This window comes from Mizuhopecten yessoensis, unplaced genomic scaffold, assembly GCF_002113885.1.
Source record: "Mizuhopecten yessoensis strain PY_sf001 unplaced genomic scaffold, ASM211388v2 scaffold9639, whole genome shotgun sequence".
NCBI lineage: Eukaryota > Metazoa > Mollusca > Bivalvia > Pectinida > Pectinidae > Mizuhopecten > Mizuhopecten yessoensis.
The window spans coordinates 410,426-430,503 of NW_018408148.1; the positions used below are offsets into that span (position 1 = coordinate 410,426).

At 33.2% G+C, this 20,078-nt stretch overlaps 1 protein-coding gene across 1 annotated transcript in view; it reads left to right on the forward strand.

Annotated features, from left to right (window-relative positions):
• The window catches only part of LOC110458512 (titin-like), a 483,136-nt gene that overhangs the window by 364,762 nt on the left and 98,296 nt on the right, over window positions 1-20,078 (forward strand). The window lies entirely within an intron of this gene.

The window sequence follows — 20,078 nt, forward strand, 5'->3', positions numbered from 1 at the left end:
ATGTTTCTAATGGAAGTGTTTATGTCAGATGTAAGTTTCATATGGAAGCTAGTGTTTATGTCAGATGTATGTTCGTCTGGAAGTGTTTATTTCGTATGTATGTTTCATATGAAAGTGTATATTTCAGATGTATGTTTCGTATGAAAATGTTTATTTCATATGTAAATTGCATATGAAATAATTATATAAGTTCAAGGTGAAATCAATCAATTCATTACAGTTGTGATCTTAATTTAGCCAAAATATATATAAAAAAATAAATAACATAAAATAAAATCTCAGATGTTTTCCAAGCGCTGATGATATAGGTGAAATGTTGCCAAGTAAAAGGTTGCCATGAGTGTCTGTTCCCGCACGAGACTGTAGTTTTCAAGTCTGCCCTTGGGAAAGTTTCCTGTTCCTATTGCAATAGAAATAAAATTGTTTCATCAAGAAAATTGATGGACTTGAGAAGAGGAAGGGGGGGGGGGAGGCTGAAACCCCCCAAAAAACTCCCCAAGTTGGTCACTAAGTAATTTTACCTTTTGGGTGTAACAGATCTTTCTTTTAAAAATTGTACACATGCTTGCTTACTTTCCCTTTTTAGGAGGGAGACTCCCAATTTTGAACTCTTAAATTTATTAAAAAAAAAATACCAATGAATTTGCTAAACTTCTAAGATCTAATGATTTTATCTGAAAGAACACCTCAAAATATGTCATCATAAGGGTTATTTTATTAATGTTTTAATTGGGAGTCTGCAGAATCTCCCCATGGAAATTTCTAACAGTGGGCAAGTATGTAAAGGTTTTGCATGGAGTTTGGATAAGGGGTGTCGACAGTTGTCCTTTTCATATATATGATGATAAGATTGATCAAAGTTTTTATATTTTTATAAGCATAGGTGTCATTGCATTATGATACTGTCTGCTGTATATTAACTTCATTGGAGACTTGAGTAATTGGTTGAGTGATATGTCTAAAATGAAAAGTCAAATTAAGATATCGGGTCATTTCTGGGATGGCGATCTTAAAGAATTTCATTCAATACACTGACATTAATAGGATTATGAATGAAAGTTTACGTCACGACAAGACAGCTTGTAGTCACTTATCATTATCAAAGATAAAAATCTTAGTCACTTAAACGTTTCATGAGTTATCTCGAGTGTTAATCTGTTTTAAATAGGAATTTAACAAACCTTGTGATACTGTTCTCTAAACCGTTAAATCTGGCTTAGTTCTATAACATCGTAAATGACAAGTGGCCACGCTTCTAATTTTGTTAACTGTTTCGTCTAGACCGCAGATCCATGCTATAACTCATAATCTCCCGATCTCTAATATTTATGTCTCTTCTGGGGTGTTTGGACAAAAAAAAGATATTATCTACGGGCAACTAGTTATAATTAACCCGTCAAGCTTGCCCCTGACTCAGATTGGGGCGTATTTTCCGCCACTCCTTAGAAACATGCAAGACACATTCAGGAGGTTAGGATTCAAGTTTACAATTTTCGTAACGTTAATTTGCTGGTAGTACCCGTCCCTTTGATACATTATTTCTTTTACACTTTCAAAAATGTAATTGTAAAAAATCACTCCCTTGGTAAGTTTTGGACAAAGACTGAGTTTAATACCTGTTTAAAGAGTAAGCCAAGGTTTGAAATGTGTGAAGTTTTCTTTGACTGGTCTTACCTTTAACGAGAACTATTTACCTGTACATTGAGATCTCTGGAGTTTTAAAATGTGTCTCTAATTCATGATAATGAATCAGTATTTCCGGTCTTTAGAAGGTGTTAAAAAAACTGTCAAAGATTATTTTGTAAGCAGATACATAATGCATATTGCGACACATTGAACAAATTTCAAAGGACAACAATTCTGACATAATAAAAATACCTTATGTAGCATAAAATTTCTGACACATTTTTACATTTAGAAAGTTCCGTTGTTTTGAATTTTAAGTCATTTCCTTACTAGCTGCTTTTGATATACATGAAATATCTTCCAAAACACTCTTATCATATAAAAAGTTTGGAGAATTTAACAAATTAATCTTTTTGGGAAGATACATGGACAGTTTAAATGTTTTTATGAAAGTAATTTAAATTCATTGTAGGAAATTTTAAAGATATCTTTTATATTTAATTAAATTATCTGACAGTTGCATGTTTTAAAGTTTCGTTAGGGGCATCAATTACCTCGGGAGAGATACCAAATTTGTTTTTCCGTAAAATCTTTTCTTGTTATCAGTTGCATAATATAGGTCTCATATCATTTGCTGTGTCATCAATTTGTCTGTACATATGTGTTTGAAACCGTATCTTTTATACATTAACCTACTCAGATATACCGTTTAATCTTATACATTTAAATTTCCTGTTTTAATTGACAGTGATCTGTCTTAAGTAAATCAAATTAAAAGCTTTTTTTATCTATATTTAAAAATCTAATTTATATATGTATCAACTTGTAGGCTATAAAGTGTATTTGCTAGTCTAGAATGCAACCTTCAGACTAGCCACATGCTCTATTATCAGTGATTTAGATGAGCTAAAAATATTTTGCATATTTAAATTACGAACATGCCGCCAGTTTAAATTTGGGTGATTTTGTTATGGAGCCTAGCCAATTAAACATTTCTGACACTTCCTGCTTCTTAAACTGTGTTAGTTAACCCCAATTTGTATGCCACGAGTGCAGAAGGTGGGAACATAAGGTTATGTAATTATAAATTCGCAATAAGAATATCCCAGAAACTGACACACTACCTGCAGGAAGTACAACAATTATCACCTCACGCCAAAATCTTAATTCTGCTGTATTTATAGATTAACTTGAGGTGTTCATCAAGGTTCCCATTGAAGACCAATATTTGTAAAATTATTTTTTGTTTTGATGAAAATTAATTTTGTTATTGAAAAAATTATCTTTAAATGGAAAAAGCAGCATATGCTCTCTGATATATTGTATTTCATGCAGTTGTCTGCCCTTGTTTAAAAAAAGTAAGACTTGTTGCCTTATTTTATAACATGTTTTCAGTTCCAAAAAATGCGCTTATTGAATTTTTTTCTTTATTCAAATATATCATTGTTTAATCTTAGAGAAAGTCTTAATTCCAGAAACAAAGAGTCTGTTTATAGTAAAATAAAAATAGAAAACTGAATGGTGTCTTTGTATGTGATGTGCTAGCTAGCTCCTATATAGAGGTTGTTATAGTGTTTTATGAACCATGGATGCATATATGGGGGTGGTCTGGTATTTATATTTGCCTCATTTAATGTTGATAATTGTATATGGATAACAATCTCTATAATACAGAGGGTAAATTTTTGAAAAATGCTTTTTTATCAAATGCAGCCAGTTTGTGGAAGCTAGAAAATACTGTCAAGTATAACTAATATATTAGTTTTCGTGAAGTGATATTTACTGTCGAGTTATGGTGACGAAATGTCTCCGTGCCATTTTGTCACGCTTAGTTCTATGTTCTCCTTGACGGATTACATCTGCATATTTTTAATGCACAAGTCAATAAATTGTTTGTCATATCCAAGCAAACAGCAATATATACACGTACACTTAACTCCCGACAAAGGATAACCACCAATAAAATCACGGTAATGGCAGCATATTAACTTTGGCGTACTGAGGCGACAATCAGCGAGAGAGGGGGATAATTGACTACGTAGCTCTGTATGTTAATACAGACGAAATGAATTTTTTGCCCCAATCCCATTGACGTAACCTCAAGCAGGTTAGAGAAACAAAAATAGCATTAATTTGGTTTAATGAATATTAAATAGACATTTTATGGTCTGTTTGGCCCTCCTATCTTTTTCTGAAGATAACTGTGACAGGACAGAAATGAACCTTTAAAGGAAGTGCATTGGGTTGACTTATGTCACATCTTTATAAAATATGGATAATAAATTTGGCAAGGTCGCCTCAAGGTCAAAATCACTGATTAAAATTTCAGCACACTTTCTGAATTTTTAATTTTAATAAACTTTTGGTCCATTAAGGTTGCTGTGCGATGAATACAGGTGTCTGGGTGCAAAATCAGTGCTGATGGGTTCGGCATGTCTGGTTTTATTTCTTGTTGTTCTGAAGATGTATACAGATGCCCCTTTGGATCTGGTTGGATTGACTTACTGTACAGATGCCTTTATAGGGATGGGTTGAAAAGTTTACTGAACCCTTCAAAGAATGTATGTACAGTGATTTCTCTTTAATGTAATATGTTTTATCCGATGATTTTTTTAAAATATGATATAATGCAGAAAGTGACATCAGAAAATCGGGGGGGGGGGAATTAAACTATTAGAAACTATTCAAAATCATCACAGAATCATTAAATCAACACATTTAATAACACATGATATAAAAGAAACTAAGACCGTATAAGAAAGAAGGGGAGAGAAATGGTATATTAGGTAAACATGATATTAACAGAAAGATGATATTAAGCAGTGTGATATAAAGTGGAATTCACTGACTGAAGCCAGGGGAGATAAACCGATCTGAGTGTATTAACAGTATTTCAAGTCTTGACATTTACACATCTTGGTTAAAATATCAAATAAATGTATTTTCCTTTCTCAGGATTACTTTAGACTTAACTCATTCACCCCTGAAATTTCATAATGAACTATTCCAATCTTTGAACTAATAGAGTTCAAATGTGTCTTCAGGGTGAATGAGTTAGTATCAATGATGAAAGATGCTTTTGTCAATCTTCTAAAAAAATAACCACCTGATCTGAAGTCAACTTTCTAAATAATGTCTTCATGTTTGTTGTGCATAGAAAATTCCTTGGAACAGGTGTAGATAATGCCACTTTTCTAACTTCGTAATTTCCTATACGGAGTCTAACCCAGTACCACAGATTACTGGCCAAGTGCTCTTATCGTGATTGTATCTGCTATCAATTTTCCACCACTTATAGTGAGTTCTGAAGGATTTCGTCATTACACTAAATGTGTTATTATAATTTGCAGACATACAAGACCCGTTCTACCATTTTAACCGTTATTCTATAAATAAATATTCAAAACAAACAAAAAAGGAATATATGTATAACAAATGTGTCATGTTTAATTGCTTTTAAAAGCTTCATGTGGGCAGTAAATTATAACCAGATGTTGGCATGGAAATAAAAACAAGAGTGGAAGGTCTTGTATCAGAAACAGCTCATTCTATGACATGCTATCCTTAAAAACTATACTGTACAGCCACTGGAATAGTATGCAGGCTAACATTGTGTTTTGTGGATTGTAAGGTTTTTAATAAAAAAAAATCATAGGCCGCTGATTTTCTAGTGGGCGCCTAACAGAAGTATGATCTACCATTTAGTATTACAATAGTGAAAATCAGATTCATGAAAAAAACCAGTACAGAGTATATTTGGATGACTGTATACCGGAATACATTCGTTGTAGTTAAATTTTCGTCGTTTTTCACTCTCCTAGATTAGGTTGAATTTATCATAATAGCGAATATAAGTAAAAAAAACATAATATACATCGTAATGAAATGTGCAGGGATGAAATTAACACTGGACAAAAGTGGATTTTGTGTGAAAAGGACAAAAATGTGCAGTATACAGTAAACAATTGCTCAGGAAAGTAGTGCGACATCTGATTGATGTATAAAATATTTGAAGAAGCAACAAAAATTGTGCCCCCGATTCCCCCGCAGAGTCTTTGATTTTCACTATTGTCTTCTACTTAATTGTCATTTGAAAAAGAAAAAATGATTAACTGCCTCCTCTGCAACACTTAAGTGATCTCTATTTCCTGATCCCCTCGACTTTCTTTTTGGGATGGTTCCCTCGGCACCCGTTTTCATATAATTCTGACTGTTGCAAGGACATTTAACTATAATGAAAAAAATACGTAGTCATGGCGATGTTGAAAACTTAAATGCACCGTACATCAAACCAAGTTTTCCTATGCGTCATGATATTCAAGACATGTTTAGATTTCAGAAAATGCTAAAATTTAAAATAATTTCTGTGTTTTTGTACAGTTATGTACGTGTCTTTCCAAGTTGTTTTCATGTTTCTAGGGCCAGTTAGGTTTACATGTGCTTAGCTTTGTTACAGATGTATCAGTACTTATTTTAAACCATTCACCCCTATAGTTATAAACTGGATTTGCCCAGTCCTTGATTCGGTAAGGTTCAAATGTGACTGTAGGGGTAAATGGGTTAAATGATGATGAAAAGTTCAAATTTACATTAAAGGGCCTTTGCTACCTTTAATATTAGAGATATTATTTGTGTCATAGATATCTCCCTTCAACATTTTTATAAAAAAAGAGCTTTATTTTTTGTAATTGGGAATTACTTTGTTGTGATCAATATATGAGTGATTTTTGTTTACATTCAGAAATGTCACAAATTAATTAGCTAAGTCCAATTTCCCATTAATAACAAATGTTTTATTAGTTTCTTAGTGTAAAGTTCTTTCAAAAAGGAGATTTTATTCCAGTCAAGGTAGCATATCTCCTTAACTCAGGAACAAATTATGTAATTTTCTCTTGTGTGGTAGACACTATACAGTATATGGGATAAATTACCGCTGATAAGTACTTCACATTCAACTGATAAAATACTCAGGGGAGTTAATACCACTCAAGGGAGATAATCCTACTCAAGTATCATAAGTCTTGTGGGTCTATGAGACCCCCTGACGTAGTGTTCAAATAAGATTTAACTGACAATGTCTGGTAAAATTGACAGAGGCTACCCCCTACAGAGACAGAATAGTCTGGTCGAAGGAGAAAGTTGGTCAAGCTCAAAATGAAAACATTGGTGTTTGAAAGTGAAGATCGTAATCTTAACAATACGATATAACTTCTAACGAAGTGGTATGGACTTTGTACTTTACTAGTTTTGAGTAAATTCTTGACGATAATCATCCTTATTTCTGTCTAGCACATACAATCAGCGAATTCCACGGTCTTTATGAACTACAGACACTATGCTATTCAGAATCGAAATTAGAATGTTCAGAACTTTCTTATTAACTCATTCACCCCTGAAATTTCATAATGAACTATTCCAACCTTTGAATTGGAAGAATTAAAATGCGTCTTCGGGGGTGAATGGGTTAAAGTGTTCTTCACCTGTTCGTTTTTATTTTCAAACATTTAAAATAACTACAAAAGACATTCGACATTCTACTTATTACTTTAATTGAATTTTAAGGCCAGGCAAAATTAATTATTCATTTGTTGAATGCATCATGCCTTCTTACTCTAACTTCTGATTTTCGTAAGTACTTGTATTTATTTATTTATTTATGTATTTATTTATTTATTTATTTATTTTGTGCTCCCTTGTTCATTTTTCTCATCCTCTTTACCTTTTAAACTTATTTTGTTTTCAAGTAAAGAATTTCTTATTCCAAAAATATGGTTAAAATGGGTAAAAAAAGTCTTGTTATCATCTTACGCTCAAGACTGATAAATTATTCTGATCATAAAGTGTTGTTTTTTTAATCACTCATTTTCTCAATTATTGCCAAATAAATGCAAAAATTTTGAAGAACAAATAATTCATTTGCTTTGAGCTTTACTGTTAGTTTAACAAATGCTTTAAGTTTTTAAATGAGGTTTCTGTCAAAAATGTTTTATGATTAGTGAAAACGGATCTCCATTGTAAGAATGGCTTGTCAGTAAGGTGGAAACGTGATACCTAATTTATAGTTTATGATTATGTGCAATAAGCAGGAAAATTCTTTTTGAAGAATTTTCAACTCTATTTTGACATTTCCACAGGCTATATTTATTGCACTGCAGTGTCAGATAGATGTTACTTGGCTACATGTAATCAACATGTTTCGGTTAAAAAAAAAACGGAAATTAATTACGAGTTTTAGCCTCATGACTAGATAGATATAAAGATATGTATCTCTAAATAAAGATGGCAGCTGTGAAAATATCTTGTGACTTTCTCTGACAACAAAAACGGCATTCAAGTGAAAGGTTATCAGTCTGTTGTAGGCCGAGAGCGGTAGGACTCATACATATGATATGTATCTGTAAAAACGGGGTGTCATATGTTTTCTAAAAAGTGTTAATTCAATTACGCAGTGAAATATGTGGGGCCCAAGGTTTTTAAAGCATTGTCAGTTGAATGGTGGTCTTGTTCAAACTTTAAACACCAATTTTTTACCTAAATTTTTAAAACATGTGGGCGTGTTTATTTCGTTGATCTTTCGAAAGGTCAATTTTATCCTGTACATGTGTAATTTGAATTCTAAGTTTTAAAACTAATAAATCATTCGTGTTCAAAATTTGTGGGAAAACTAGCCAGGCTTTCAAAAAAATAGTAACAACTAAATATTGTTGTGACATGTTCGTACCTGGGAAATACATTTATATAATAATAGGTTAGATATTTACATTACGTAAGTAAAGAAACATTTTTACGTCCATTAAAGATTTTATCATGCAACTTTTCTGTGAAAGTTTATAATGTATCTCAACCACTGAATAGCAGTCCCTTTTTATAAAATTTTCATTTAATAATATAATATTTAATTATTAATGAAAGAAAGCCGTGTGAAGGGGCCTTTGATATGTACCATAATGATGAGAGAAAAACCTGTAAAATTTACCTTAACGATGAGAGAAAAACCTGTAAAATTTCCTTTAATAATGAGAGAAAAATCTGTGAAATGACCCTTAATCAGGGAAGAAAGTCTGACATCCCTGCTGGAACAATTTGAAATTGTCTGTGAAAAAGGAATAAGATTCCTGAAATATATGCAAAATATTGAAAGAGAAAAATTCCATCAAAGATTCTACATGTATGTATGTTAAAATTGAGAATATTACCCTATCCCTTAGAATATGACATCATTATGACACAATATTGTCAGGTAGTCATTACCTGTCGTTAACGACTTCCATTACTCACCTGTCACCTACTGATACAGGTATTGAGCACCTAGCTGTTGTTAATATTGCTTAGTGTCTGCCCTGGTTTTCCACAATAAAGAAGGTTTCTCAGAAACAGATTGAAGATTCTATTTCTCTTTAAATTATTCATCACTTGCACCTATTCTCTACATCCTTCAGATCCTGTAGATTTTTTTCAATCTTTATCTATTAAAGGCAGATTCAGAATTCTTGTCTTGTATACCAAATCACCACCTGCCAGATTTTTTTCTAGATTTTGTGGAAAAACAACTTTTTTTTTAACCAGAATTCTATATCGAACATGCCTAATGGATTCTCTCTGTTACATACCTCATCGTTTCATTTTCTTATATATTATCAACTCTCTAATCGCTATCTTTTCTAAAGAGTATTTATATTTCTTTATCTTCAAGGACCAGATATAGTATGTGATAGAAACTTGTACACCTGATAAATGATTCTGTTTTCCTGCATATTTTATTTATTTTTTGTTCTGATACAAAAACTGGTGTAGATTGGGGCGAGAGAAAAAACAAAACATTGAATAAAACCTTGTGCATTTTGTTAAAAATAGAAGTTATCATGAAATATTTTAAAATCCGGCGTTGCAACCCTCCGTCATCGCCTGCCTTTTTACGGAGGTATCGGTGCATACCAACACTGTGTGTGATCCAGCCGTTTATGATGCTCGATGTACCATGTTTGTATCAATAATTCATACAGATGCTAATTTTCTCCGTCTTCAACCAAGCATTACGTTTTCATGTCTGATTTGTCTGATTACACAAGTGATACAAATAAGATGATTGATCTAACAAGCTTCGTAAATGTATAGGTACGATGAGCAGACGGCCATTAAATGTTACTGGGAGTATACATCCCTTTGTGTGCTGACATCGACAGGAAACGCTCAGGAAGGTGGGAAACAACTACTGATAAATCTCTCAGTTCTCCTGCCAAAGAAGTCTCTCTAAGGTTGTCTTAGTTTTATTGTTTGCCAAATACGCAATAATCTCAGTTATTCACTTATTCATTTGTAGTTTTTCCATCAAAATAATTAAAATTGCAAAAAAATATGATATAAAAGTACATCATTGTTATGTTAATTATGATTTTTGATGAGGTAATAAGGATCAAAATATCCCACCAACATCTATATCTATGGGATGGGGTGGGAGGATGATTAATTTTCCTCTCGGAACCCCAGATGGTGTCTGAAGCAGATGGTAGCATTCCTGATCAAGTTGTTAGACCTGTAACCAGCTTAACCGTTTCAGGAATTCTCCTTTGGGTATAACTATTTTCAAGTTAGTTTTAATAACTACCTAATTATGTCTGTATTGTTGTGATACAAAAAAAATTACTAAAATCCAGATGTTTTCATATTTTCTTTTAAGTCTTGAGGGAAAAAAATCAACAAGAAAATTTTGTAAATATTTGGTAAAGCTAACAATACATTAAAAATATCAGGGACTGACAGTTTCAAACAGATGCACGCTAATCGCTGTACTCTGCACATCTTCACAACCATCCAATAACAACAAAAAAGGACAACCTTTCTAACCTGCTATTCATGTAGCCACTCGGTTTGCATACTTTCGTTGGGTTATACACCGAGATGTTGCATCCTCTATCGTGTGTGGGTGTTCACATTAAATGTGGGTGTACCGATGTTTCTTGTTTTTCGTTTGTGGATAGAGAAAGTTTATTTTTTGGAAAAGAGAAAGAAGTCGTTTTGCTATTTGAAGAGAATAATAAATAAACTTCTTTATCGACATGTGCTAAAATTTTACAGATTTTTGTATCAGCGTGAAAATTGGAAATGTTTGTTTTCAATTAGTGTTTGACGCAGGGGTTTACTATTAGCAGGAAAGTGAAAGATAGTTTTCAGATTCTTTGGAATTGTTTTATTTCGTATGATGCAGTTACTCATTTGATGCAAACCACATCAAAAGAATTTCTGAAGTATTTCTTAATTCATATCAATCATTTTCCGAATTGTTATAATCTTTCTTTCGTCATTATTTATTATGCATCATTTAGTCATTCAGAATATGCACTCTCATGAAAAAAATAAAAAAAAAAGGAAGATTTTGTGAATCAGGTCTTCCCCATTTAAGGGCATATCTTACATTACTTGAAAGTTATAAATCTCCTCCTAAAAGAGTTTTACACAGTAAACCTTGGAAAATATATTTTTGAATGTCAGTTTCAACTTTAATATCACCTATAAAACATATAAGAAATGTACCACATTGAGAACTCTCAGTGATTCTGTGATACTAGATAATTCTAGTCAAGAAAAATTTCAAGGGAGATCACTCTAACACAATCCACCAGTACAATGTTTAGGGTATGCTTAAAGAGATTGAATCCTTCTTATAAAAATGGATTCGGTAGTGTAAGAAGATGGCAGGGGACAGCTGGCATTTGCTAACTTAAGGAGATATTCTAACCCAGGGCCTGCCAACATCATGCAAGTTTCATCATTTCTGAAATATTGAATCAAATTTTGACACTACAAAGATAAAGTTCGCCTCCTTCATAGTACATGATATGATATATTCCAAAGTGCTTAGAAATGTATGATTTAATATAATAATAAGAAAAAATTAAGATAGCATGATTTAGTGATATATTTCGAGTTGGAAAGAAAAGGCAAAAAACATTTGACTGGTATACAGATTTACAAAGATAATGCCTGTTACTTTATTGTAAAGAATTTTGTAAGGTGATAGGAATGACTCTTGAGAGAAGGACATTTCAGCAGGTAACACGATTGTCTGGTGCCACAGACATTTAGATGTAACTCCTGTCTGTACCTGGATAATGTACAGGTAATGTATCAATCTCCACTATAGCTACTTCTGACAGAAAATTGAGGTAAATATTTACGTTAATCCGGACTTTTCCTTTTATGCGTTAGTCAAAAGTCTGATCTGAGCGGTAAAACTACCTAATAGGCTTATTGCTTACAAAATAATGGGGGAAGTATAGGAGACAGATAAAGGAATTATCGTTAAGAAAATTTCACTTAAAACACTTTGAAGATCAATGCTAGCACCGTAGATGTCCTAAAATAAGCCCGGGGGACCAACATATACTTCACTTTCTAAAAGTAAGGGGATGGATCCCAACCGACAGGATAATGAACTAATATTCGTTTTCATTTCTACTGAACTGCAATAAATTTGGGTGGGCTTATCACCTGGCATGGGCTTATTACCAGATAGATATGATACTGTCAACAAATGGGATTATCAACTGATGAACTGCGATGTTAATGTGATAATCCCCTCTTCATTTGAATGACGTTAGAAGGTTAAGACATAATGCAACAAATATGCTCGACCCATTCACCCCTACGTTTTTAAACTGGACTTGCCGGGTCTTTGATTTGGTAAGGTTTAAATGTGACTTCAGGGGTGAATGGGTTAAAACATGTTCTCAATATTGCTGATATATATAAATTGAAATATTCAATAAGATTTGTTTATGTAAGACACTGGGAAACTACAGCAAATACCTCCTAAAAGCAAGGGGAAAATGTAGACTTCTCAATAAAGGAATTCTGTATCGCTAAAATGTCACAAGGTTCCCCAAAGCCTGTGATAAATTTAGTGTCATGCCCACAGCATGAGGGATTTTTTAATTCACTGGCATGCACACCCGCCAACTCTGGTTAAAAATGCAATAGAATTTGTTGATAAGGTTCAATAACAAAGTTGAAATTCAATCCTTATGTCAATTTCATTTACACCTGGCCAGAGCAAAATCGTTCCACGTAGACCGGAGGCCTAGTTGATCGTTACAGGTAAATCTAGACTCATGGTCACAGGTGTGAGGGGTGTCGGTTTACGAGAAGTTCTACATAAAATATGTCCTCGTCAACTCGATCCATGTTACCCCCTCTTCCCTCTAACCCATCAAAACACACACTGACTTGACCTAATATTTGCATTTTTTTTATTTTGCTAGTAACATATATCTTTATATCTACAGTATATATTTGCCATAAATCAAGAGTTTTCAAGATCTGGGTGGAGAATATTAGAAAAAAAGTTTGTCTTCCTTTGTAACTTGCGTTTCCGCACGTAATCAATCAAATATACTGACTTCTGGTAATCGCTGAAGGTTAAGGTATGAAAAACGTGTCATGACGGTATTGTGTGGAATACATACGCTGTTCTATATATAGGTTTCTATCTGATTTATTGCCAGATTTATGTTCATTGCTACCTTATATAAACTGTAAGATATAAATCTGGAGGGAGACATAAAAATATTAAAAGGGAGATAATTTTAGTTTGTCAGGAAAAGGGCTTCGTTAGAATTTGCTAAAAGATTCAAATAATTTTAAACAAAATAAAAATGTCAAAACAAAAAAATAACCATATATGAATATTTTTGGCATTTTAAATTTTGATAATCCTATTTGATCTTACAGCAAGGGGAGATAACCAATCATGTCAAAAGAAGGGAGGTAATCTCTTAAACCATTTATCAGTTTTGTAAATTATGGTAAATACAGGTAATTTCAAACTACAGGATTTTTTTCCCAGGAATTGAATAGCTCTTCATTCATGGAATGTTACTGGTACTAGTATCTTCTTTCCTTAGTTGAAATAATGGATCTCTTCCTTCGACCTTGAGGTTTATTTAGAACAGAAGAACGGCAGATGAGACTTGTGTAGCAGTTTTGTAGGCAGACTGCTGAGTATATTATTCCCATAGTACACATTTCCACCTACACTTCAGAAATAATCTACATTTTTATGTGTAGGGTGCTAAGTAACCAGATTTATTGTCTAGCAACCACTAGATACATGAGATTTACGTAATAGTACATTGAAGCTCCATTTGTTCCTAGCTAGGTATGCTTAACGGCCAGCGAACGTAAAATTTGCTATCCAAGATATTTATGTTATATATAGTGTGCAACTAAATGTGCCAATATTTGAAGTGAATCGATTATTCAGCAAGATATATTGAAATACTTAGAGACTTTAAGACAATAATGCTTTTTTTCTGGGGAATGCGGGGAAATGTAAGGTTAAGATATGAAAAGCTAACAATGCTTTGAATAAGATGGGCCTGAAATGTCATGTGACGTTGAAGGATTGTAGCAAGGACATTCATCTTGTACCAGAGCTGATAATTGTCAGGTATGTGTAACCTGGTGAGGAACCAAGACAATGTGGTTACTCATGTAATTACACTTTATATCATAAGCATGTACACAACGGGATATCAGCCATAATTCTCTATTGAGCTGATGTCAGCAATTTTCTCCTACATGCCTCTGGATATGCTTTATTTTGAATGGGTACAAGATAAGTTGTTACAAGAACGGTTTTCCTACATGCTACAGGTGTATTTAGCAGTTATATGTTATCTTTTGAAGTTTCACTATGTGATACAGGTGTAATTTGTGATGAATTCCCTAATGTGATTGCAACAAGAGCTATAATTAATTGTAACGAGGAGAAGACTGATTTGGAGCAGGAGAGATAACTCATTAGGACTGGGGAGATCACTCATTGGGACTGGGGAGATAACTGATTGACTATTTTGGAGCAGGGGAGATAACTCATTGGGATGGGGAGATAATTGATTGACTGTTTTGGAGCAGGGTGATAACTCATCTGAACTGGGGAGATAACTCATTGGAACAGGGGAGATAACTCATTGGAACTCGGGAGATAAATCATTGGAACTGGGGAGATAATTGATTGACTGTTTTGGAGCAGGGGGATAACTCATCTGAACTGGGGAGATAACTCATTTGAACAGGGAAGATAACTCATTGGAACTGGGGAGATAATTGATTGACTGATTTGGAGCAGGGGGAGATAACTCATTGGGAAGTGAGATAATTGATTGACTATTTTGGAGCTGGGGGATAACTCATATGAACTGGGGAGATAACTCATTGGAAATGGGGAAATAACTTATTTGGACTGGGAAGATAAATGTTTAGGACAGGATATTTATAGTGAAGTAAATGAAGTGATGATCTGAAATATGGTTGAAACAACTCATGAATTAGCAACATGTCAGCAAAAGGTAATAGTTCTAATTGTAAATTATTTCAATAAAACTAAGAGCAATTGCTTACACAAATTTAGACAACATGATCCAGAAACACAATTGATTACAAGTGTATAACATAAAACCATGGACTGAGCGGTCAGTAAATTAATCTAACACAAGGAATAATGATTGACTGGTGAATTCAGTATTAGATCATAGCCAGCTGTTGGTCAGTGAAAGCCAGACATTTTGTCAGATTAGGGTGAGAGTGACCAGTGTCCAGACGGCTCATATGATGACCACTATTGTAGGGACACACTTAGGGCACAAATGAATGACCACACATTATCACCAACCGTATAGCCAAGTGCCCTAATACCTTAATTCAGTCTGAGTGACCAAAGCTAATTGCCATCATACACGACATTGTCCAGACTGACCAATGTAATTGACTGGAATACATAACTACTGACCACAGACAGACAGGTATGTCTCATTATGTGTATGTCCAGTCTGTGGTCATCACGAATAAGTAACAATGCCTGATTAATATCTAACAGGTTACCTGTAGTTTTGTCACCTGCTCGATAGCTTTATGGTCAAGAGCTGGTATTGACCATCCTTAACTGGACATTCTATCACAAATGTGACAGACTTTGGTGTTTGTAGAGAATGTTGTATGGACGATTTATTGAATCAGGAAATAAAACATGTCTACTATGTTACATATTTGTAGTTCCTGTTACATAAATACTTTTTTCTGAGAAAAATAAAAAAGGATTGTTGAGCATTGCAAATCTCTGCCATTGGTCGAGAGGGATGATTGGGGTCCAGGATGATAGGAATTCTGGTAGTTTCAGGAAAAAAAATTATTCAGCTTATTCAATAAAATAAGGATTAATTTCAGGATATTAGTTGGGCATTTGAATCTCTAACGTTAGCTTTAAGTTGTGGGGGGGAAGAATTTTTACTACGCCTTTTCTACATTTAGTATTTTCAGGGCCCTTTGTTCACGGACTACACTATCTTAACTTCGATTGTTCATTTTCAATTTCTTAATTTTATTTTACGAATACGCTCTTACAATGTCAGAAAATTACATCTGCAGTCTTACAATTAGTAGCTAAACCCAGTGAATGGGTTGTCACAGAAGTTAGTGGATTTTCATTAAATTCAAATTTATACATAACTTCACACAATGAAAGAGTTAACCTGTTTATTACTTGAGTTAAGACACAGATATGAATATGTGCAAGCAAAGAACAAGTACTTAAACCTACTGTAAACATTTGGCGTATCAGGGGCTACTCACTCTATAACCTACTAATAGTAACAAATTATTCTCAAAATATTTTAACGAAAGCTAGACTCTACGAAGTCACAGAGAAGCTTGATAAAGATTTAACGGAAGCTAGACTCTGCGAAGTCACAGAGAAGCTTGATAAAGAGCGCGAGCTAGACTCCAAAGAAAACAAGAGAAGCAGCTAGACTCTGAAAGTACCAGAGAAGCGACTAGACTCCTAATATCCATGGAGAAGCTATAAAAGACTATGAATTGGAAACGCTAGACTCCGAAGAAGGCAAGAGAAGTCACTAGACTCTGGAGGCATCCAGAGAAGCGACTAGACTCATAGCCACCCCAGAGAATGTATCTGTTAAATTTACCACGAGAAAACTGGCTACAGATAAAGTGAAGTAATAATCTATTTAAGAGATTGGGGGTAAAATTCCCCAAGAATTTAAAGCCAAAATGGAACGATTATGTTAGTGCGACATAAGAGTGAGAGCCCCCAATAAATTCAAAGTTTTTCCATTAAATTCAAACTTTTTTGCATCTACATGTCTCTGGTAATAGACATTTGATATCTGAATAAGAATGTAAACATTTTAAACAGAATTGACATATTTAGACTTGTTTACATTTTTAACTGGCAGAAATAAAATATAATAGACATATATTGATTCCTGATGGATTTATTACAGATTAGCATGCAACGTGAAACAAAATAAACGCAGTGAAATATGACCACCATCGTCGCTGTTATAAATAACAGATTATCCATTTATTACAAATAAGGTAAAAAAACATCAACAAAATAAGATTTAATCTCGATACTGTATTCAATAGGTGTTCACAATATTTATCAACTAAACCCAAAACAGCAGGTGTGCAATTTGTCATTTATATATGCCTCCATGAAACAGCCCGGCACAGGTATATATATTCAAAGCTCTTTTAGCTTTACAAAAACTAATAAATAATTTCAGGTTTACCATTTGCATAACTTATCAATAATTTAAGATTTATCCAATAACTACCAATTCAAAACCAGGTTTTCAGTAGTATTTGTATATTTTTTTATTTTTTTTTCCATTTTCAAAATTTCAGAAATATTTGTGTTTTCATGTTGTGTACATGTACGCCTCTATAACAAAGCTGACTGGTTTAGTTTTATATTAAGTATTGATCTTATGCAGATGTTAAAAATGGCATATTCATACATTTTTTAAATGAGTTTGCAGTATTTGACATTGAGAATTTCTTGTTTTTTGAATTATGGATTAGTGTCAGGATTTTAAACGTGTTTCAGTGATAAATTATACAATAGTGATAGATGATTTTTTAAATTTTTGTATTGATTTCCAATTTGTCTGCATTTATTTCCTGAAATTTGTTACAAATGTCAGGAATTTTATTGAGTTTCTATTCATAACTCAACTCAATTATGTATGAATCTTTCAGTATTTTATTGCAACTTCGATCCTGTAAGCCTTTACCGGTATGTTTGGTTTATGAAAGTTAAAAAAAAAAATTAACACAGCTTTCAATTTCATATTCATCTTGTGTTCATATATGATTTATTTCATCATCATATAAACAAGATGTTATATTGATCTCAATGCAGACAACCTCAGGGTTCAGTCAGATGAACTTCAAAGAAATAGATAGCCTCGTAACATATCACTCATAATGTGATCTTTTAAAAATAAAATTCTGGGTATATAACCCAACCTCTAAATCATTATGAACATTATACTGAAACCACATTCAAGAATTTGTGTCCAATAAAAATGGAAAAGTAATAAATATCTTCAAAAAAAATACTGTTACCTAGAAAAAAAATGACTGGTACGACAGCAAAAACCACAGTAAAGAATGTATGTCCAATAAAAAAAGTACAATAAAAAAAAATCTAAAAATAAAAAATATATACTCAACAGTTACCTGGAAAAAAGATTGACAGGTACGAAAACTATTTGATAGGGAACATTTAGGTTAGGTAATCTCGTCCCCAGATAAACGTATTGATATCGGTCACTTAAAAATCACCAGGTAGCTAGATAAAGACCCAATGTCAGGTGAAAACCATCTGTAAAAATTGACATTGAATGACTGACTTTACACTTCGCTAACGTGTTTACCTGTAGCGGCGGTGACACTTTTCACCTGGTCTATAGCAAGGTGAAGAAATAGGTCCACGGAATAAAGTCTTTCTTTTGTCACCAAGGAGATGTCAGTTTTTCGCCTTAGTGAAATTATATATCTATTCAATTTATATAACTGTATCAATTTGACATTTTATCACCTGGGTGACAAAAGGTCGGCCCTGGAGGGAGTATTATTTCACTTCAAGAATATACCTGTATTAAATCTGACCTTTTGTGCTCAGCTAGAAACACCTAAGCCCTTAGGTTAATTCGCTTGATAAGGAATCAATTTATTTGTAGCTTCCTAAAAAGGGTTGAGTTTCCCTTTGTGACCTTATCAGGGTCATTTTGATGCTTGAACAACGTTTATCTTTGAATTTGTTTGTTGACCATTGTTTAAACAAGTATTTATTTCTGTGTCTTTTAAATGTTGAATTTCTGTTTTTATTTATTGTGTACCAGGTAATAATAGTTTCCATTAAAAAAAATCCAAGAATAGCACACTTATCTAAGAATGTTGAATACCTAGAAATTTGAGTCAAGTGACTATTTATATAACTAAGTAGAATTCACCTATTTAAACAATTCTAAGACAAGGAAATTAAAAATAATGTAACAGGCATTTCCAAGTTGAAACGAAACTACTTCAAACAAAAGTATATAACTCATTCACCCCTGAAGACACAATTGAACCCTTCCAATTCATAGGTAGGAATAGTTCATTATGAAATTTCAGGTGTGAACAAGTTAATAAAGGCATTGAGGTTACATCACTTCCTACTTAAGTTCACATTTCACACCTGTGTTAATTATCGGAGATTCAGGTAGTTGGCGTTTCCGTACCCGTAAGGTGCGGAGATACTCGTCAATAGGTAAATAATTTATTGTGAGTCACTCTATAATCCGACAGAATAAAAAACATGTGTCTGTTTATACATGACCGTTGACCACTAGGAAAATATTTCAACAGATTTATATATATATGACTAACTGTTTAGTACTGTGATCAAAGGAACTTGTCTTGGGGGCCCCCAGAGGGTTTTACACTGAATGAAAACAGTACAAGGTATATATATAACTTAAGGTCAATTCTGTACGCTTATCAGTTTGTCAGCCTTGAAGATCCTTACAGGCAGATACATATGTATTCAATTATATTAAGCTGTGTTTGGTACAAAATTGAGTTATTTATATGTTGTGAGATTTTATAACCTATCTAGAATATATCTATGGTTTAGAAGAGACCAGTATTATATAGGGTTTCAATTTTGAACAGATATCCACTTTAGCTGGGTTTCCACTTAGACAGGTTTCTAAACTTCATGTCGAGAAATGTCATTTTTGATGGGTGACAATTTTGACAGCTAGGTGTCCATTGCAAGCTATCTGTTTTTAAATAAACTGATAATTATTCAAGTTTCTTTGATTTATCCCAGGAATAACACATAATTAAGAAAATGTATGAAACTAAAGAACAGTTTGCCCAATACAAATCTATAAGAATGAGCCAGCGGTCTTTAGCGATTTAGAGTTTTAAGGGTGTTAAATATCTGTAATTATCATTACAAAACGACTTACTTAAGCCTCAAGTTCTTTTTTAAATATTCCTGAGACATGCTAATTAGGTGTGAATCAGGTACCCCCTGTAAACGAAGTGTTGTATTGCACGCCACTGAAGGAGGTAATTAATGCTAACGAGGCACTATGCTA